Source organism: Rhipicephalus sanguineus, chromosome 4 (genome assembly GCF_013339695.2).
Source record: "Rhipicephalus sanguineus isolate Rsan-2018 chromosome 4, BIME_Rsan_1.4, whole genome shotgun sequence".
NCBI classification, from domain to species: domain Eukaryota; kingdom Metazoa; phylum Arthropoda; class Arachnida; order Ixodida; family Ixodidae; genus Rhipicephalus; species Rhipicephalus sanguineus.
Window position 1 is genome coordinate 126,458,886 of NC_051179.1, and position 16,065 is coordinate 126,474,950.

The 16,065-nt window shown below is 51.9% G+C and overlaps 1 protein-coding gene and 1 long non-coding RNA gene across 2 annotated transcripts in view; one reads left to right on the top strand and one right to left on the bottom strand.

Moving 5' to 3' along the window:
* The window catches only part of LOC125758205 (uncharacterized), a 70,311-nt gene extending 56,345 nt beyond the window's left edge, over positions 1-13,966 (bottom strand). Inside the window, exon 1 of the long non-coding RNA XR_007415970.1 lies at positions 13,863-13,966. This is a non-coding gene — a long non-coding RNA (uncharacterized LOC125758205). The remainder of the gene's footprint in view (positions 1-13,862) is intronic.
* The window catches only part of LOC119390647 (gastrula zinc finger protein XlCGF57.1), a 389,923-nt gene that overhangs the window by 94,719 nt on the left and 279,139 nt on the right, over positions 1-16,065 (top strand). The gene's annotated exons all lie outside the window — the stretch shown is intronic.

Below are 16,065 nucleotides of genomic sequence, written 5' to 3' on the forward strand. Positions count from 1 at the left end.
ATAGGTCACGCTAGTGACCTTTCGTATGACGCGGTAAGGGCCAACATAACGGGACATCAGTTTTTCGCATAGACCAACACGTCGCGATGGTAACCACAGCAAGACCAGCGACCCCGGAGAGTACTGCACGTCGCGGTGTCGGCGATCGTAACTACACTTTTAGTTAACCTGCGAGGCGCATAAACGATCCTGGGCGACCTGGCGGGCGATGTCAGCACGGGCCAGTGCATCACGAGCATAGGCAGTCGATGAGTCGGCGTCAGAATGCAACATGGTGTCCATGGGTAAAGGCGGGTCGTAGCCAAACAACAGGTAAAAAGGCGAAAATCCAGCTGTGTCGTGACGTGAAGAGTTGTATGCGAATGTTACAAAAGGTAGGTTGATGTCCCAATCGCGGTGGTCCTCAGACACGTACATTGCAAGCATGTCTGTCAGGGTACGGTTCAGGCGTTCGGTGAGGCCGTTCGTTTGTGGGTGGTATACGCTGTCGTGAACTTGTGGTGGGTCGAGCAAGATCGCAGGAGGTCGTCGACTACTTTAGATAGGAAACAGCGGCCGCGGTCAGTGATCAACTGACGAGGAGCACCATGACGGAAAATGATGTCATGAAGAATGAAATCGGCTACATCAGTAGCGCAGCTGGTGGGAAGTGCGCGTGTGACGGCATACCGCGTTGCGTAGTCGGTAGCGACGGCAAGCCACCTGTTACCGGTGGCCGACACGGGAAAAGGTCCTAGAAGGTCGAGGCCGACTCGGAAAAATGGCTCATCTGGGACTTCAATGGGCTGAAGACCGCCAGCGGGCAATAACGCAGGTGTCTTGCGCCTCTGACAGAGGTCGCACGCCGCAACGTACTGTCGCACAGAACGGTAGAGGCCAGGCCAAAAGAATCGCCGTCGAATGCGGTCATACGTGCGTGACACCCCTAGATGTCCGGCGGTGGGTGCATCATGAAGCTGGGCCAAAACATCCGAGCGGAGATGCGCAGGAACAACGAGCAAAAGCTCAGCACCGTCAGGGTGGTCGTTGTAGCGGTGCAAGATGTCGTTGCGAAGGACGAACATCTGTAGGGAACGGTCAGGCCGCGGAGATTGCAGACCATCTATAATAGGCCGCAGAGATGAGTCGCGGCGTTGTTCAGTAGCTATGTTGACGAAGTCGCTAATGGAGAGAACGAGTGGTGTTTGTTCATCTTCCGTTGTTTCAGGCGGATCGACTGGGTGCCGAGACAAGCAGTCGGCATCCCTGTGAAGTTGCCCTTATAGGATACAGAAAATGTGTACTCTTGTTAGCGCAGCGCCCAGCGACCGAGGCGTCCTGTGGGGTCCTTGAGCGAGGAGAGCCAGCAAAGCGCATGATGGTCTGTAATAACCAAGAAGGGTCTGCCATACAGGTATGGTCGGAATGTCGCGATGGCCCAGACGAGAGCTAAGCACTCGCGTTCTGTAATCGAGTAATTTTGTTCCGATGGCGACAAGAGGCGGCTTGCGTACGCGACGACGCGGTGTATACCCTGTTGCCGTTGTGCAAGCACTGCGCCTATGCCGTGGCCACTGGCATCGGTACGGACCTCCGTAGTGGCAGACGGGTCGAAGTGTGCCAGAACTGGCGGATTGGTGAGGGTGGCAACGAGTGATGAGAAGGCATTTGCTTGTTGTTGGCCCCAGGTGAATGCGACGTCCCTTTTCAGCAGGCAGGTCAGGGGACGGGCTACTTCGGCGAAGTTCTGGACAAAGCGACGGAAGTAGGAGCATAGTCCAAGAAAACTGCGGACGTCCTTAGCAGAGCCGGGTGTGGGGAAATCTCGAACTGCACGGACTTTTCCAGGGTCTGGTTTTACGCCGGCAGCGTCTACGAGATGGTCGAGTACACAGAAAACATCAAGCACGGTGGACAGGCGAGTGAGATGGTTTTCAAAAGTAGTGGAAAAAACGATAACATCGTCTAGATAGCAAAGACAGATGGACCACTTCATGCCTCGAAGGAGAGAGTCCATCATGCGCTCGAAAGTCGCGGGAGCATTACATAAGCCAAAAGGCATCACCTTAAACTGATAAAGTCCATCAGGGGTCACGAATGCAGTCTTCTCTCTGTCTTGGTCGTCCACAGCGATCTGCCAGTACCCTGAGCGCAGGTCTATTGAAGAGAAATACCTGGCGCCGTGCAAGCAGTCGAGCGCGTCGTCTATACGCGGGAGGGGATACACATCTTTCTTGGTAATGTGATTGAGATGGCGGTAGTCAACGCAGAATCGCCAGCTATTGTCTTTCTTTTTAACAAGCACAACGGGGGAGGACCAGGGGCTGGAAGAGGGTTCGATTATGCCCTTATGTAGCATTTTATCCACCTCCCGTTGTATAATAGCACGCTCTGGACCTGGCACAAGGTAGGGCCGTCTGTGAATGGGTCGGGCATCACCGTTATCGATGCGATGGGTTACCACGGATGTCTTTCCCAAATTACGGTCGCCGAAGTCAAAGATGTCCTCGTAGGAAACGAGGAGGCGGTGGAGAGCAGAGACTTGTTCAGAAGTGAGCTCGTCGGTTATCATTGGCGTGAAGTGGTCGCACAAGGATGGTGGGTCTAGGGTCAAATCGGGTGGCGATTCTAGGGTCAAGGCGGAAACTGTATGGTCGGCCAGTGGTGTCAGATGTGCAAGTGACATCCCGCGAGGAAGAACTTGCGCCGAGAAGCCAAAATTGAGGATGGGAAACGAAGTTCGATTGTCTGTAACTGTCGCCACCGTGTTGGGGAGCGCGACATTGCGCGTCATGGCGACGTCAGGAATTGGGGCAGCAACATAATCGCCATCAGGTACTGGTGGGAAGGGTGAGAGCTGGACTTGAACGGCGGCTTGCGGCGGAAGTCGAAGAAACTCGAGGGAGCGGAGACGGGATGGGCCGGCAGGGGTGGTATCTGAGAACGAAGGGAGTTCCAACCGGAGACGTCCTGCTGAGCAGTCAATAAGGGCAGCGTGCGTGGACAGAAAGTCGATGCCAAGGATGAGATCATGAGGGCAATTTTCGAGTACAGAAAACAGAACTGAAGTGTGATGATCAGAAATGATGATGCGTGCAGTGCACATTCCAAGCACAGCAGGAGTACTCCCATCGGCTATACGGACGGTAGATGTAATCGCGGGCGTTAGAACTTTTTGGAGGCGGCGGCGGAGGTCTGAGCTCATGACAGATATTTGTGCACCAGTATCAATGAGAGCAGTGATAGGTATACCATCAACGAGAATGTCAAGAAGGTTGCATCGCTTGTCAGGCGTAACGAGAGGATTTGCAGTCCAAGTCGTGTATGCAGCGTCACCTCCGGGGGCTGCACCGGCTAGTTTCCCGAGTGGCGGTGAAAAGGAGACCGAGAACGGCGAGGTTGGGGCGAGCGGGACTGACGGCGCTGGGGCGATGGCGAGCGGCTGGTCCGATGTTCTGAAAAAAATCACAGCATATCCACGGGGTGAATGATGATGAGTGGGGCGAAGCTACGGAGGGAATCATCTGTAAACCGTGAAACTCTTCCGTGAAATGCGCCCAGTACATAATATAAAGAGTGTGAAACATCGTGTATATATTAAACATCAAACTTTTATTGTACTGTTGGTTTACGTGGTCCCTTCATTATCACTTGTGATCGGTGAAATGCAAGGAAGAAGTCCGCTCCCGAGCGAAAGAGCGCCAAGAGCGACCGCATTCCCCGCTCGCCCTGTGCGAATTAAAGGCAAGGCTAGAGGGAAGACAGGACGCGCGTTCCACGACGCGACGTCGGTAGCATGCCCAACGAAAGCCAACGGAACGCGATCGTGCAAGTGCTCCGGCTTCGCATCGCCTCATGGTTCCATTTAGCGTCCCAAAACCAAATATATTGCTCAAGGTGTGCCTTGCGTTTTTCGTAGAAATAATTTCTTTATCATGTACATTAAGACGAAAAGTTGAAAGCTCACTAGAGTGTATCGCCCGCAAAGTATGTCTTTTAGTGTGATTTAACTCTCGTACGGCAGGGTCCTCGCGCCGTTGCCGGTCCACCTCGCCCGTTGACGATCGGGCGAGGTGGCTACATACAACTACTACTACTACACTTTAAGAAAAACATCTGGCGCTCTTTCGTTCTGCTTTTACAAAACATCTGGCGTCTTTCGTTGGTTTATTTCATCAATCAACGGCGTTTTGAACAAAATTTTTATTGTTTAATCACGCACAGGAGAAATCTCATCAGGCACTACCTTGGAGGTAAACAATGGCTGCTAATGGGAATGAGAGACAGAAGAAGTCGGCTTTTAGCTAACACTTACACTTCTACTAACGTTTCCTACTGGAACATGCCAATGGCTGCTAATGGGGAATGAGAGACAGAAGAATTCGGCTTTTAGTTAACGCGCACGCTGCGAATTTTTTATTGTTCAACAACGCACAGGAGAAATCTCCCACCGGCACCACCTTGGAGGTCAAAGCGTAAGACTTGTTACGGACTACTACGACGATGACGATTACGAGGGACGAACGGGTGCCGCCTTAAGGAGCTTCGCCCCTAAAACGCTCCGCACTTGTCTCAGCGCGGAAGGACGGAGCATATGGCGCACGTTCGGAGCGGGAACCCCCATTGTTGAAGCTTGGGCGAGGTGATGAGGTCCAACGGCTGCGGCAATGGCGGGCTATGTGTCCTATCCGATGGCATGTGAAACATATGGGCCGATTGTGATGTTCTACAGGCGACGCACTGCCGCTCCCGGCAAATAGGCGTGCCGCCGCTCCGGGACTCGCAAGCACCGGCTTCCGGTCACTCAGCCGCGCGGCCAGAGCGACAAGGCAGATTGGGTTACGTTTTCCCTTCACGAGGGACGCCGCGCACGGACCGCGCCTTCGCGAGCAGGCGCCGTTTTTTGGCAATAAAGCAGTTCGTACCCAGCAGCCGAGCGGTGTGGTTCTTCCCAAGGAAAACCCCACAACCCCGCAACGTAACACTGGCGACGAGGCAGGAGTTGTGAAGCGAGCGCAGCTTCGAGGTTACGTGCCATGGCTACAGGAGGAATGTACGGCGCCATCGAGCCCTTCTCGGGAAAGTCCTGGGCGTCATGGATCCAGCGCGTCAACTTCTACTTTGTGGCGAACGACATCAGCAACGAAGAGAAGAAACGGGCCTTCCTCCTCACGCTATGCGGCGCGGACACCTTCGAGACTGCGTGTGCGCTGATCGCGCCGAAAACCCCTGGAGAGGTCAGCTTCAGCGAGCTGGTCACACTTCTCCAGCGGCATTTCGATCCAAGACCATCGGAGCTTTACGGCCGGTACGTGTTCCAGCGACGAGACCAAAACCCCGGCGAATCGATAAGCAGCTATGTCGCAGCCCTGAAGAGTTTGACAGTGGACTGCAACTTCGGTGTGCTAGCGGCTACGCCTGCAACATCGACATCGTCAGGGGGAAGTCAAGAGCCCGTTTCACAACGGAACCCAACAATGCTGCCACAGGACGTAATGCTGCGAGACAGATTCGTTTGCGGCATCCGCGACGAACATCTCCAACAGCGCCTCTTTGCAGCAAAGGAGCTGTCCTTCCAACGTGCTTTGGATATAGCCCTATCAGCGGAGAGTGCGTCAAGGCAGCAGCGGGGAATCAAAGCGGCAACGAACTCCGGAGAGATCAACAAGGCTACTCCCAACAAGCAAGAAGACAAGAAACCGCCTTCCCGACGCCGTTGCTACCGATGTGATGGCTGGCACGACCCTTCGACGTGCAAATTCAAAACAGCAGAGTGACGTTTTTGCGCCAAAGTGGGCCATATCGGAGACGCCTGCATTGCACGCAAGAAGCAAGAAAAGGAAGCACGCACACACACCAGGCAACAAACGCACAGTGTCAACCCCCTACCGTATGACGAAACTGTAAGCAGTGATTCCACGTACGAGCTGCATGCAGTAAATGGGCGCACACACTGCCCCAAGTTCCTGGTAGACGTGGAAGTAGAGCGAAAATCCCTGCAATTTGAAGTTGACACGGGTGCCGCACGCTCCCTGATAAGCGAGGAGACCTACCACAAAGCGTGGCCAAGGAACGCCCCCCAACTTTCAAGGGAGCCACTCGACTTGCGCACTTGGTCGGGAGAAGAACTGCGTGTTCTGGGAACCGCACATGTTCGGGTGAAGTTCAAGTCAGACGATTGCGTGCTACCGTTGCTGGTGATGAAAGGAGCTGGATGCAACCTCTTGGGACGGGACTGGTTCGCGCCTCTCCATATCCAGGTCCACGGAATCAACCAGGTGGAACATCCAGCAGATGAGATCAGGGAAGTCATCTCACGACACCCAGACGTGTTCAGAGAGGACATTGACGGCTACACAGGCCCCTTGATTCACCTGGAATTGGAAGAAGACGCAAGCCCCAAGTTTTGTAAGGCTCGTCCTGTGCCTCTTGCCCTGCAGGGGCCTATGGAAGATGAACTTGATCGCCTGCAACATCAGGGCATCCTCTCACCGATACAGCATTCCAACTGGGCGACACCGCTGGTCCTCGTTCGGAAAAATGATGGAACATTGCGTGTGTGTGGTGACTACAGGAGCACTGTTAACGCAGCGGCGAAGAAGGCCTCCTACCCTCTTCCAACTACAGCGGAGGTGTTCGCGAATTTGCGCGGCGGAACCCTCTTCTCGACGTTGGATTTGTACCAAGCCTACCAACAGCTGAAAGTCGACGACGAAACAGCAGCGCTCCTCACGGTGAACACGACCAAGGGACTGTTTAAAGTGAATCGGCTCCCGTTCGGAGTATCCGCCGCACCTGCCATCTTCCAGCGCATGATGGAGGTAACACTGGCCGGAATTCCCGGGGTGAGTGTTTACCTTGATGATATTATTATCAGCGGGAAAGATGCTTTGAGCACGCACATCATCTTGACCAGGTTTTAACAAGGCTAAGCGAGAGAGGCCTACGCCTCAAGAAGGATAAGTGCCACTTTGGCATCACGTCAGTGGAATTCCTGGGACACCGAATTGACGCCAATGGGGTGCACGCCACCGAGAGCAAAATCGAGGCCATACTTCGGGCACCACAACCAACTGACAGAACGTCTCTCCGAGCTTTTCTTGGGTTGATATCTTTTTACGACCGCTTTTTAAGGAACAGGGCAAATGTCGCAGCCAAGCTGTACAAACTGTTAGAGAAAAATACGCCCTGGAACTGGAAATCGGAGCACGAAACCGCCTTCGAGGAACTGAAACATATGGTCCGCACTTGCACAGTACTGACTCATTACGATGAAACCAAGCCCCTTCTTTTGTCCGTAGACGCGTCACCGTACGGTATCGGTGCGGTGCTGGCTCAGGAAGACGCTCTTGGCCGAGAGGCACCCATAGCATTCGCTTCGCGAACATTGGGAAGCGCGGAAACGAACTATTCCCAGCTTGACAAAGAAGGATTGGCGATAGTATACGGTGTCAGCCATTTTCACAAGTACATCGCCGGTCGGCACGTGACCGTATTGACAGACCATCAACCACTGATTGGTATCGTGGGCGAAAAGAAACAAGTGCCGTCAGTACTATCGCCTAGAATGACTCGCTGGTGCCTCAAGCTAGCCACCTATGATTACAATTTGGTGTACAGACCAGGCCAAAAACACCAAAACGCAGACGCTCTCAGCAGACTCCCGCTGCCAGCACAGGTCGATGAGCCTTATCCGCCAGGAGACGTGCTCATGTTGGTTTCCACGCCAAGCTTTGAACTAGCACCAAACCGACTTGCTGAAATGACCCGACAAGACCCAGTGTTGTCTCGAGTGAAAGCAGCTGTCGGAAGCGGCGAATTGCGCAAGCTTGCCAATGAAGAGTTTGCAGCATACAGAAAGCTCGGGGCCGAGCTCTCTATTCAGGAGGGCTGCCTTATTAGGGGCTGCAGGGTGGTCATTCCTGCAAAAGCGAGAAAGTGCGTGTTGGGCCTGGCCCACGAAAACCACAGAGGAGTTGTCGCCATGAAAGCCTGCGCTAGGGTGGTCATTCCTGCAAAAGCGAGAAAGTGCGTGCTGGGCCTGGCCCACGAAAACCACAGAGGAGTTGTCGCCATGAAAGCCTGCGCTAGAAGTTACTTTTGGTGGCCAGTTGTTGACAGCGATATTGAAGAGGTGGCAAGAAACTGTGTAATATGTCGCCAGCACCAAAAGGCACCAGGCAAGGCACCTATGCCTCAGTGGGAGCGCGCAACGACACCTTGGCACACCATTCATGCGGACTTTGCTGGCCCTGTGGAGGGGAGGATGTTGCTAGTGGTGGTCGATGCGTACACCAAGTGGCTGGAAGTGCGCTGCATGCGCAACATTCAGACTACCACAATGATCGAGGAAATGCGAAACCTTTTCGCAACGTTTGGGCTCCCCAAAAAGCTAGTGACGGACAATGGCCCGTCTTTTGTTTCCTCAGAATTTGAGGAGTTTTTAAAGATGAACGGGGTTACACATGTCACAAGCGCCCCCTACCATCCCGCCACTAATGGCCAGGCAGAGAGGATGGTGTCCGAAACAAAACAGGCGTTAGCCAAGAACCAAACAGGAACGTTTGCATGCAGGCTGGCGCGGTTCCTACTTAAGCAGCACAGCACCGTATCAACGGCAACGCGCAAAACACCAGCCGCATTAATGTTCGGGCGCGACATGGTCACCGCGCTCACAAAACTCCAGCCCCAGCCGCCTGAGGAAGCACCTTCGAACACCAGGGGCTGCAACTCCGCGAGGGAAATTTCTGTGGGGCAGTCAGTATTCATCCGGAATTTCATCGGCAGCCCTGCATGGATGGAGGGAACGGTGACGGAGAGGCTCGGACACAGGTCTTGGATGATTAAATGTGAAACGGGAACATTTCGAAGGCACCTAGACCACATAAAACCCGGTGTCGAGAAGAGTCAGGCGGAAAGCCGCATAGAAAGCGAGCACGGAGAGCAACTCGCAACAACTCGGCAAGCTACCGTGCCGGCCCCGTACATGCTGGATCCACCAGCAGATTCCCCTGTTTCATCAGGGTTCAGCCTAACAGAAGAGCCAGGGCCACAACAACCAGCGACGCAGCCGGCCACGACAACGGCATCACGTCCGCAACGACATCGCCAGCCCCCAGACCGCTACGGGGACTCCATCTAAGAGGGGAGGGATGTGATGTTCTACAGGCGACGCACTGCCGCTCCCGGCAAATAGGCGTGCCGCCGCTCCGGGACTCGCAAGCACCGGCTTCCGGTCACTCAGCCGCGCGGCCAGAGCGACAAGGCAGATTGGGTTACGTTTTCCCTTCACGAGGGACGCCGCGCACGGACCGCGCCTTCGCGAGCAGGCGCCGTTTTTTGGCAATAAAGCAGTTCGTACCCAGCAGCCGAGCGGTGTGGTTCTTCCCAAGGAAAACCCCACAACCCCGCAACGTAACACCGATCATCAGGTGTACGCCATTCGGCCGGGTTTCGTCGGGGCGAGAAGGTGGCGTTCGGAGTAGCAGCCGCAACGACCGGAGGAGCCGAGACGGGAGTAGAACTAGCATTTTGAAAAGTCGGTGAAATGCCCATATTCGCAATCTCTTGGCGGACCACGGCCTGGATTAATGAAACAGGAGCGAAGTTGTTTCCTGAAGTGCTGTCGCCAGGCATAACGGGTGCCATAGCCTCGAGTTCCCGACGGACAATCCTGGTGACGTTTTCCGGAGCTGGTGGCTGACGTAGCGCGGGTAGATCTTCGCAGGAGGACGTAGCTGCCATGTTGGGAAGGCGGTGAAAGCGTTGAATGATGCGCCTACTTTTCGCCTGTTCAAAGCGACGACATTCTGCTATGACCGACTCCACCGTCGAGCAATCCTTGCACAATAGGAAATTGAAAGAATCATCGGCAATTCCTTTCAGTATGTGCCCGACTTTCTCCTCTTCAGCCATGTCCTTGTCTACCTTGCGGCACAAAGCCAACACGTCCTGTATATAAGCGACGTATGGCTCTGTGGCCGTCTGGGCACGAGTTGCGAGCTCTTTCTTTGCGGCCACTTGTCGTCCAATAGGTTTCCCGAATAAATCGCGCAATTTCTGCTTGCAGACATCCCAACTTGTCAACTCTTCTTCATGCGTCTCGTACCAGAGTTTTGCAGTGCCACGCAAGTAGAAGAGGATGTTTGCCAGCATCAGCGTTGGGTCCCAGTGGTTGCTGCTGCTGACGCGCTCATATAGAGCCAGCCAGTCGTCGACGTCCACGCCGCTTGTGCCGTTGAATGTGCCAGGATCACGGGGCTGCACCACAACGGTCGGCTGTGGGCCTGACGGATCTTGTTCACACTGGGTCGCTTGATCCGTCATCGTGGCAGCTGCAACGCGCCGTCCGCTGCGAAGATCCAGTTCCTGGTGCTGTATAGCGAGTCGTACCCCGCACCTCCACCAAAAATGTTACGGGGAAGAAACTTTATACACAGGGTATATTTAACAGAAAAAGCGTACAACGCTGTCGCAGTCCAAGCGCGTTCCGCCCAGCACTTCGTCGTCGTCATTCGCTGCCCTTCTCCGCCCGTGACAATATCGCATGCGCCCTCCGCGCAAAGTAGACGGCGCGCTTGTTTCATCTCCGCTTCCTACCAATCTAAGACCTGCGACCCTGGAGGAGTGGCTGGCGGACTCCTCCCCAGACATCGTGAAGGCGCTACTCGGACATTTGAAACTTTCAGGGCTGTGTGATGGCTAAACATTGCCCTTTTTTTATTAGTGGACCCGGACTTGGGTTCGTTTATTTTCAATAAAATTTCTCTCTCTCTCCGCTTCAGCCGCGTTCGTTGCCATCGCTCGCAAACTTTTACTCGCGGGTAGAACATACGAAGCGCGGGGCGATGTTATCAATTTTGACTTCATGCGGAAACTGACGGCGATGGCAAAATCATGTCGAGTGCGTCCACATTATGGCTTTCGCAATAAAAAAGTAAAAGAAAAATTAAGGAGCCATTCCACTCTGTGAGGTGGATGATCAGGGAAGCTGTTCAGTGCACGGCACAGAGGTGACATGGTGGAGGCCATTTTGGTATGTAAGGCCAGGCTGTTAAAAAGACCGACAACTGATTTTTCTCGACACATTTTTTTCTGGCGCGACAGACAGATCACCCTTCGCAGTTTTTGTAGCTGCAGTAGTTAATCCCAAAAGCACGTAGTTATTTTACAAGCAGTATTTTTCAATCTGAAAGGCTCTAAACACGGACGTACCTTTCCTCCAGCAACGCTAATTGATAGCGATGCCGCCAGCCCTTCTCGCGATTTGTGAAAGCTATCGCTGTTCTGCTTTCGCATGAGTTCCTGTAACTATGCTTAACCACCTTTGTTTATGGCTTTTCAACTATTTTTGAAAATAACAAGCTGTTACAATGAGATGATGTGGCATTATACACCTTCCCTGTACTTGTACCGCGTTGTGCGCATGCGTTCAAGGTTGCCTGCGCCTGTGTCATGGGTGGCTTGTGCCGGCGTCGTTATTCTCTCGATGCACGAGCCAAGCCAAGTCATCGAAAACGTCACTACACGTATGCGCGGCCGCGCCGAGTAGCAGCGCGCGTGATTTCTGAGACGAAGTGTAGGTAGCAAAACTATGTCGCTCCAAAACCTTAGCCACCTGGAAACTGCGTGCACGGTTGTATGAGCACGCTGAAAAGATGCTCAAGACGCGCTGACGAGCATGGGATCATTACGTCACGCGAAGGCAGCGCCACTTTAATACTAACGCAGGCCTACATGTACATTTTTATGGAGTAATACCTTTTGATAAAAGAAGCGAACAATATTTCAATACTAACAAAAAAATCGTCGACCGCGTACAGCAATCAATGGTCACGTGGCCGGGTTCATCGGATCGTCCATGTTTCTGCCGCCAGAGGCGCCACAGGTCATTTTTCGCGACTTTCAATTAAGAAATAAAAATATAAATCCATCTCTCACGAAAAAAACAGCGTTGGTTTGGGTCAACGCGATGGACTATCTTTCCATCAGTGGAGTCATCTCATTTGATATTCTGGGCAGTTGTTGGTCCCTTTAACGGCTAGGCTGTTAACATTCGATAGGCAAGATTAATGCAAAAATCTTAGGTACCTCATCAAACGCGGATATTAACCGGCGGCATCGGCGGCGTCAACACGAGCGATGCAAAAGATCGTCACGTAATGGCGTCATCATGACGTTATAGATCGCCAAAACTTGGGGCGCCATCATGACGTCATACACCGTGACGTCACATATGATGACGTCATCACATGACATAGTCGCTTTGCACTGCCTCCGTGCTCGGTGCGTCGATCACGGAGGCACCACGAAACCAGGGGAAGTGCAGAAAACTTGCAATGCCTCCGATCCTGGAGGCGGTGCATAACCACTTTAGGTGCAGAAATCTTTCAGAAGAGGGCGAGGGAGGATCAATGCATCGAGTGAGAAGAAAAAAAAGGGAAGATGCTTTCGCCTTCAGGTCGCTGAAATCATCGCTGAAGAGGTTATTCCAGAACACTTAACTACATGATGCCCTTATTTTTGCATTATCGAGTGAAATACGAAGTGCTTCTGAGATGATTTTCTCCGTGAGATTTGCAATGAATCGAAATATTTCTAGCTTTTCATAAAGCACCATAATTATTCAGGTGCTTGAATGCAAATGCAACTTGATTCTGCCACGTGCTCCAAGATGTGAAATTAGCTACTCCAGAGTGCTCCCGGATGCAAAATTACCTGCTCCAAATTGCCCCAAGATAGAAATTTTTGCTGCTCCAAAGTGCTCCAAAATGAATTTTTGTTTCCTCCAGAAATTGCTCCAAATCAGAAGCCCTCGGTAACATCACTAAGTATGACATCTAAATCAGATTCCATTTTTTGGCACCTGGTGTTTGTATGTAAGAGCAAAGCATTCATGCACAGCAAGATGCCAATTTTTGTGAAATGTGCTGGGTTGGTGTACTGTTACCATAACAGTAGCTTTCGTTTGGGCGAGACAAGGTTGTCATCTACTTCGCTTGCATGTAAAGCAAGATTGTGTATTGCCTGCTGCTGCAGTTTAGTTCCACATAGTGTATGACACATAATTTGCATTGCCTTTGTGTGCTCTCGATGGCTTTGCAGGTTCCTTGTCTTTTGCGTCCCTGAAGCAGTCTTCTTCATTGGCCTCTGTACAAGCTCGACTGCATTCCTGCCAGGAGTGCACCTATGTGACCCTGGACAAGTCAACTATGAACAATCACCTTCAGAAACACGTGGGCGAGCTCCCCTTCCAGTGCCACTTGTGCCCAGCTGCGTTCATTCATAACTCAAAGCTGGTGGCTCATGTGCGCACTCACACAGGAGAGCGCCCCTTTTCCTGTGTCCACTGCAATGCATCGTTTGTGACGAAAAGCCATCTAAATCAGCACATGCAGACGCACACAGGGGAGCGCCCTTTTTCCTGTGTCGACTGCAGTGCATCATTTGTGAAGAAAAGCCACCTTCATGAGCACAGGCGCACGCACACAGGAGAGCGTCCCTATTCCTGTGCCCACTGCAATGCATCATTTGTGGTGAAAAGCCACCTTGTTGAGCACATGCGCATTCACACAGGAGAGCGTCCCTTCATCTGTGACCACTGTAGTGCATCCTTCTTGCAGAAAAACCACCTTGTCAGACACATCCGCACGCACACAGGAGAGCGTTCCTATTCATGTGTTCACTGCAATGCATCCTTTTCGACGAAAGGCTACCTTGATAAGCACATGCGCACTCACAAAGGAGAGCGTCCCTTCATATGTGTCCACTGTAGTGCATCGTTTTTGCAGAAAAGCCACCTCGTCAAACACATGCGCGTGCACACAGGAAGGCGTCCCTTCTCCTGCCATCATTGCAGTGCGTCCTTCTCGCAGAAAAACCACCTCGTGAAACACATGCGCGTGCACAAAGGATAGCCTCCCTAATCCTGTGTTCAGTATCACGCATCCTTTCCATTGAAAAGCTACCTTGTTGAGCACGTGCACACCCACAAAGGAGAGCGTCCCTTCTCGTGTGTGCATTGCAATGCATCCATTTCGCGGAAAAGCGGCCTCATGAACAATGGCGTAAATCCAGCTAAAATCCGAAGGGGGGCACACATCTTGTCATGGCGGCCATTTTGTTTTTATTTTTATTTATATAAAAAAGTAATATCATGCTTTGAAATAATATTTAAAAAAACCAGCATGGGCTCCCAGCTCATGTAATTGCACAGTTCTATTGCTTCTTCTCCGAAAGCGGTCAAGCGGCAATTGCGATTTCAATAGTCTCACACAGCTGAAGGGTATTGAACACAGGCCTACTCACACTACAATATAAACCGGGATTAATTGTAAAAACTTGATTGCACTATACATAGCCCTCAAGGATCTCAAATATATGGCGTTTCCCGCCCCTCCAGCCTGAACACAAGGGGGGGTCAGGAACCCCCCCCCCCCCCCGTGATTTACGCCAGTGCTCATGAAACACGTCCGCACGCACTGAAGAGAGCATCCATTTTCCTGTGCCCACTGCAGTGCATCGTTTGTGACGATAAACTACCTCAGTGAGCACATGTGCGCTGACACAGGAGAGCGTCCCTTCTCCTGCATTTACTGCAATGAATTCTTTTTTAGAAAAAACACCTTGTCAAACACATCTGCATGTACACGGGAGAGTGTCCCTTGTCGTGTTTCCGCTGCAATGCATCTTTTTCACGGAAACAACACGTCACGGACCACACTACTGCCGTCATGATAAGAAGTAGCCGTAAAGGTGAAGGGCCTACAGGCTTCCCTTAAAGGGCAGGTGTGGCCGGGAAGGCAGAGTTTGTTGACTAGAGGTGACGGTGAAAGGCTGGTTTAAAGGGGCCCTGCAACACCTTTTGAACATGGTCGAGAAATTCTGCCGCTCGATAGTTGAGCCTCCTGCGAAGATGTGAGCCAAGGAGTATAGCGCTGCATGCAGCAGGAAATTTACAATTAAATTTTAAAGTCAGCTAGAAATTGTTCGCTCTTCTCTCGACAAATGATGCTATATGCCTCGAATCAACTGCTTTACACATCCAAAAGACACTGCCATTGGATGATTTTTAACGTTTTGAAAGCTGCATTGCGGTGTGCCATCACATAACAAGAGCACGAGATGGATGTAAATGACAAGTCATAACATAAATAAGTGACGTACGTCATGATATGCGTGACACAGTCTTGGTGCTCTCACAGTGGTTTCATTAATATTTATATAGCAGGACGTGACATGGATGTGCAATGAACACAGATGACAGGTCATATAACACGAAAATCTTGTCATGCATGTTACGTATGCATGATGTACGTACATTACACGGTCTTGGTGCTCACAGTTGTTTCATTAAAGGTGCCCTCCAACACTTTTTCTGAAGCGCCTACATTGGTGCTGACCGCATCAACGCGTAGTGGCGCTCGCCATAACTATTGCGAGCGGAAATGACGACACAGAGCGCTGGCCTGTGATTGGATAAATGTAACGCTAGAAGTGATGATGGCGTTGCATCAAAAAAGGAATTGTTATTGGGTTTCGTTTTTCTTTAGCATGTTTTTCACTAAACGCCGAATAGACTGACGCTTTTAGACTTTTTTTAGCTTTAAAACTGCAGCGCCGGGAAAAGAATGCGCCGAACGCCACGGCGATGGAGGAAACGCGCTGAATAACTTTGGACTGCGCGCCCCTATCGCTGCCGTTCTTGCTGCACTAATATCTTCAGCCTTCAGTCTGCGCAACCCGCGAGTAAAAAATGTAAAACATTGAGGTCTGGAAAAGTGTTACCAAAATTGGTAGCGCATGACATGGGTGTCAACGAGCATAAATGACAGGTCATACTATGAAAATCATCTCATGCATATCATGTACGTCACGCATGACATGGCCCACGGTCGGTCTTGAGGCGCACGCTCGCTCCTTCCTTTACGGCCTGCGCAAAGGGGGCTGTTTCTACCTATGGCCGCAACTTCGTGGGGACGCTCCGAGCCAACCCGCTCCCGGCCGTTGCGGAGGCTAGCGCGTGCAGGGAATGCTTGGCTTCAGACTTACCGTGGCCCTTTCTCAAGTTACTCTATATGGTATGCA